We start from the raw sequence: 6,551 nt of genomic DNA, 5'->3' as shown, positions 1-6,551 counted from the left end.
CTTGGTTTTTTTAGAAGCTTTATTTGCGCAGTCGTATCCGCTTTTTAGCTGAAGCCTCGCTCTAGGCCAGCCAACACAAGCCTCGCAGACACACATACCGCCATTCTTATCGCGGCACAGCGCCCCTTAGAAAATTCGCATAGACGGTGGCGCCAGATTTCCCTCTAGGTAATATTGTGAGAAACTTAATGCTCTCATCCTCTCGTGACGTTTCGTTCCGTTCTGTCACAGAATGCTTACAAAATAGGAGCCCTAGAGCACATGTTCATTTCGGTGGCGTGCATTCAGTTACTCGAGAAAGCGGTGAGCCGTGACGCCATCGCACTCATGAACAAGTCGACCGAACCCGCTAAGCACAATCTCAGCGTAAGAAGAAAGCGGACGAAATGTACAGTAACCGAACACTTAAACAAACTTGACAAGTGTGTCCTTGCACATGACCGTGCCCCGAATGATTGAGAACGATGCAGGGAATGCGTAACGACCTTCCCATGTGCATTTGTGGGCGGCCGCATTAAACCTCATTCGATGGCTAACGCGATCACGTGATCACTGTTATGCACGGCCTCTGAGATTTGCGCGGACGCTGAGTTCGTTGCGTTTAAGTCCATTACGTCCCTCTCATTTGTCTCGAGAGTTGTGAAAGCTCCATGACGTCACAATGACGTTGCGGAAGAAGAACCGGAATCAGGCGCCGTGCTGCTCGCCGAACTCCAGCTAATCAGTGGCGACCGAAGTGGTCAATCCACTAGGTGGACAAGCAGGGCCTGGAAACTCTCATGTTCTAGAAACTGCTACAGAGGGTGGAAAAATAAACTGCGGCGCGTTTCACCTTCAAGCACCTGAAGTGAACCTGCTGTCTCCTCCGTTATGACGCGATGGGTGTCGCCAATGGCGCTATTGAGCTTTTCTTAGGGGCGCCCTCGTCGGGGCCAAATTTGAATTCAAAATATTCTTGAAATAACCGAATACTACTTCTTTGTATAATGCTACGCTTAAATAAAACTAATGGCTGTTTATACCGAGTGGTCTTGCCAAGTACCGCGTCACCAATCTATTGCAATCGTTTTAAGTGCGTAGCACTTAGGGGCCAGGCTTGTCATCGATCCTGTGTGTCATGTCGCGTGATCACGCTCAAAATTAAGTGGTCAATACAGCCCTAAAACAAGGCTAGCAATGCTCAAAACTGGGCTAAAATAAACGAACAATGTCTTAAATAATATATTTAGGAGAACTAACCAAGAAGTAATCGCAACAATTAATTACAATTGCTAAAAAACGCTTAGGATACATGCGGCTGACATATGCGCCACGCAAGAGAGGCTGCCACCACCTCGCAAAACGCGCGATTGCTCCTCCCAGCGACGCTTCTCCGTCGCCTTCGCCCCTACATCTGAACGGGGAAAGAACCTGATAAACTCCACCAATCACTGCACAAGTTTTTTTCGTCATAGTTTAAGTACGCGTTTCTGAAACTCAGGGTATCACAACTTGCACTGTGCTGACACCGCGAAACTACTTTTGCGTCATGCGACTGTGTTACTTGGCTAGTTCTAATTCATAGTTTTTAATCGCCTTTCTTGAGGACTGAAACGTTTTCGGAGTTATCGAGAAGGCCACAAGTGACGCGTTTGCCCAAGGAAGGGTTAACAACTATAGAATGTGCTGCCTGCGATATCTCGATCCGCAACTTCAAGTGAACCAGCTTTCCATCCTACCACCAGTGTTTTTTTTTTCGGTGCGTCAACATTCTACGCACATCGAGCATGAAAAGTACTCTTCCTGTTTATGCATTTGATTTGGGCCGTATTTGCCATGTTTTCGCATTTGTTTTCTTTTGAGCACAGCACAGGGGAAGCATGGATGTAATTCACACTGATGCATATTACAACCAGCAGATAAAATGTTCGACACAACTTCATAGTTGCCGTGAAATCCGCCAGTGAAATCGCAAAATATTGCGCTGAGCAAAAACATGACGCCCGCGCCGCAACCTCCAAATATTTTTCTGGTGCGCTGGGGTCGTTTTTTGGAAATAAAATTTACGGTTCCGTGCACTTTGAATGTGCCCACATACCATATAATAAAGCACACAACATAAAAATGTAGACCGGACATGCACGTTCGATCTCTCGTGGAATCACCCTTAAGGAAGTAAAAACAAAGAGACATAGTAGAAGCTACTGCGCCGACAGAAGACAAATGTGGTAGTGCAGTATCCCTCAGTCCAAGGAAGATTTAGATAAATTTTCCAAAGGATCACCCGTACTTAAAAGTCCTAAGCATGTCCTTCAACATTCGTTTTCCGTTGCGATGTTTTACGCGGTGTAATGTCGGTGTTCCTTCAATAAAATTTTCAAATGGCAGTTCAGCACTCGTTCCATCTCTCTTGCTTAATTTTTCATTCCTGTCCTCATCTTCGTTGACCTGGTTCAAGTTATCCTCACGATAATCCAATTTGTTACTGCATATTTATTTCCATTGCAAGTACGCACATGCACAGTAGTCTTGTGAGTTTGTTTCCCCGTAAAGCACACGTAGCTGTTCACGTTCTGCAAGACTTTTTTACAGCGTACATAATCCGGGAAACACTGGAGAACATTCACCATGCGAGAACGTGACATCCGCGACCTCACATTGCCCCATATCCGCAATCGGTCCAGTACTGACTGCGTGGGAAGCAGTTCCTTTTTCCACTTATTTTATTTCTCGTCTCTCAAAAGCAGGCGACCTCGAGACATCGAGCTCTCGCGCGGATGTTGTATCTCTCTTGCTCCGGCTTGAGCGCGCGGAGATCCGGAGGTGCAACTTCGTCGTCGTCGACAAAACGTTGAAGGCTCACCACAACCCTATTTTCTTTGGCATGTTCGTGAGAAACCGCCCGAGCATAAGTGTAAACTTGGTAACATAGGCGAATATGGATTTGCATTAATAAAGGAATTACGCTCTCAGAGGCATACATCTCTGAGAGTGAGAACGTTTCTTTACCGTTTGTAATATTTGTATGAAACGATGCTTCGGAGAACGCAGCGGTACATGACAGATGTGTGGTCCAATAGGTGTAGTTATATATGCCCCGCGAGAAGCTTGTATATTGGGTCCCATCCGAAACAGCCACTGTGTATGCGCGTGTATAGACGGTGGCTGTTTCGGGTGGGATTTTTGCCTTTTTTATTTTTTTATTTTATTGGCGCTCTGAATGCGTGACGTTCTTTAGGGCATCTCTTCACCTTCACCATACGCCTACCCGACAGTTGATCGACGATTGGCGCGGCCGGTAGACCTCCATTGCTCGAATGTTTCTACATCTCAAGTCTTCACTTTTGTTCTATAGTGGACTTTATACTTCAATTCGAAGCGTAAGAAGCTTCCCTGCATCACCCGTGCATTTGTTGTCCGGTGAGCCAGCAGATAATTAGTAGAGTTACACTTATTGTCCATAATAGATGTAGAGTATTGGTACGGGTTGTGCTTTAATGTGTATAATACTGGTCATGAAGCTTCCGCGAAAGTTTGATATAGGGACAGGAGCAGCCGCTAGGGGCGCCCTCGCCCGTGTGGGGGCATCGGTGCGGAGCCGGCGCTGCAGTTCTACGGCACGCATCGGAACTGAAAAACGTGATTAAATGTATCCTTGAACGTTGATTACATCTTCAGAGCAATATTAGCTTCAGATACATTCGGGAAAGTTCTAATGCAGTGCGATTTAGCGTCGAATGAGGCCTTGAAGCACGAAATTCGTCGGCGACAAGCGAATGTTGCCTGCGGTGTGCGATATGCTAGCGCTATAAAGGCATGTTTCTTCCGTTTTCTTAAAGCATCTAGTGGAAATCTGCGGATGACCCAGAGTCCTTCAAGGGCTCTGGCGGTTCTTAATGCCTCGCGGAAGTACAGTGGCTACAACTCTTGAACGCGCATGTCAGTCTATACACCTGGCGTTTGTATACGAAGACATCTTAAAGTACCTTCGTATTTATCGAACCAACAGTGAGTTTGAATGAGTCATTGCTTTGAATTTAACAATTGAGGAGCACCAATGAATACTTTATGCGGCTTTTCCCTAGTTTTGTGCTTTCTGTTGCGTTGGGTTATCACTACGGCGCCGTGCCGCGTTAAAGTTCGGTCGCTCATGTAATACTGTGTAGTGTTTGCAGTGCTTCTTTACTGTTTTTAAGGTGGAAGCCTTAGATGCCTCATCAAACACAAAAATTGACCGTCAGCGCCGGCGGCGCCCCGCGTCGACGGCGTCAACACGAATAATGCAAAAAAATCATCACGTGATGATGTCACCATATCACGTCACAGATCACTGTCATCATGACGTCACGTAACGTGGCGTCATGCGATGATGTTATCACATGACATCGTCGCTTAGCATTGCCTCCGTGATCGTTGGACCAATCACGGAGGCAGTGCGAAACAGGCGAGGTGCAGAAACTATACAATGCCTCCTATCCTGGAAGCAGTGCAAAACCACCGTAGGTGCAGACAGCTTTCGAGTGGGGCCGGGGGTGGATCAATACATCGACTGAAGAAAAAGAACATGGTCTGAACCATTTTATCAGTATAAGGCGAATGCTTAAAAGACCCTGTGAGTTTATTGCGCTCTTCAGTTGCGACTTCCACTAAATTATTTTCTTTGTTTCCAGCATTCGTAAGCGTCTCGGTCTTCATCGGGTGTTGATTACATCTACAGTTAGCATGTTAGAACCAGGCTTGTTTTGCACGACGACTAGGAATTTTTTATTGCTTCACGAAATTCAAACCTTATAATACCAGCACTCGCAACGAAATATTTTTATTCAGTTCAGATGTTTGCTCTGATACACATGCACAGCACATACGTTTTGTGTATCTTTTACGTTTTAGGGGCGAAGCTCCTTAAGGCGGCACCCGTTCGTCCCTCGTAGTAGTAGTCGTAGTGCGTAACCATTCTTACGCTTTGACCTCCAAGGTGGTGCCGGTGGGAGATTTTTCCTGTGCGTTGTTGAACAATAAAAAATTCGCAGCGTGCGCGCTAACTAAAAGCCGAATTCTTCTGTCTCTCATTCCCCATTAGCAGCCATTGGCATGTTCCAGTAGGAAACGTTAGTAGAAGTAGAAGTGTAAGTGTTAGCTAAAAGCCGACTTCTTCTGTCTCTCATTCCCATTAGCAGCCATTGTTTACCTCCAAGGTAGTGCCTGGTGAGATTTCTCCTGTGCGTCATTAAACAATAAAAATTTTGTTCAAAACGCCGTTGATTGATGAAATAAACCAACGAAAGACGCCAGATGTTTTGTAAAAGCAAAACGAAAGAACGCCAGATGTTTCTAAAGCAAAATGAAAAGACGCCAGCTGCTTAACGAAAGACGCCAGATGTTTTCTAAAGCAATGGTTTTCTAAACAATGAAAATTCACAGCGTACATGTAAAATTAATGTGAGCTGCAAGTCGTCATAACTCATCGAACCTTTAGTATAAACGCGCCCGATCTCACGTCGGTGATGATGTACTGGGCAGAATTCACGGAAGATTCACGGTTTACCGATGAACCTCCGCAGCTTCGCCCACTCATCATCATTCACTCCGTGGATATGCTGTGATTTTTTGTTGTGTAGGCGGGCGAGCTCTGGATGTTTTTGCACTAGGCAAATATGCCGGGAGGCCATCGAAAATCCTCTGCACAGCGTCCGACAGAAGTTTCGGAACATCGCTCTGCGACGTCACAACACCGCCTCCGACTAGCCACTGGTGCACGCGAACGATGCCACTCTCATCGAAGTGCTTCTCGCAGACACGCACATGCGGGGAGTCAAATGTGAAACCACCGGTTTCTCGCCTTGGTATGGCGCGCTTCCGCATTTCCCGCCGTTCGATGTCTCTAGGCAACCAGAGCACCGACACCTTTTCGTCATTTCCCTTGCATCCTGATCGAATCCAGCGTACGCAGCAGGTACGCGGCATCCTTGCCGACACTCAGGCACAACACACCAGGCACAATAAAGGACATAAGGTGAAAACTGCGCGCTGACTCGCCAAGATATTTTGCAGACACCGACAGCCGCCTTCACTGCCTTCTGCCCGATGCCAACAGACTGGACGCAGCGCCGCGCCGCGGCAGCCCCTTGCAGCGCACAAAGCACCCCCGTAGAGTTACGGCGAAGCTTCATGACCAGTAAAAGTATTGAAGGACTCTGGTATAATTATAAGATGATGTATATAATAAAGGAGATAATTATTAGTAGTGATGTTTCTAGTCAACTTCTGATTAAGAGTAACCAGTGATGATTAAGTTTTTACGATGGATGGTCAATGGTGTGAAATGAAAGGTACACGAGAGATAACGATCGTAGGGTGTTCTGGGACCGCGAAGAGATCCGACCAGCCGCCATGACACAGCGAAACAGACTGATACTTTACTTGACGACACCCAAATATACATATTTTTTTGTCAATCTGCTCGGTGGGATTGGACACGAAGAAGTCAGACAAACGAGCGCAGACTTTTTAACAGTCTCAGCCCATGTGACATGTCTCATTCGGGGTTAATGGAACATCTAAAAGCCATGAAA

Source organism: Rhipicephalus sanguineus, chromosome 1 (genome assembly GCF_013339695.2).
Source record: "Rhipicephalus sanguineus isolate Rsan-2018 chromosome 1, BIME_Rsan_1.4, whole genome shotgun sequence".
In the NCBI taxonomy this organism is placed as follows: domain Eukaryota; kingdom Metazoa; phylum Arthropoda; class Arachnida; order Ixodida; family Ixodidae; genus Rhipicephalus; species Rhipicephalus sanguineus.
This window is presented reverse-complemented; position numbering follows the sequence as displayed.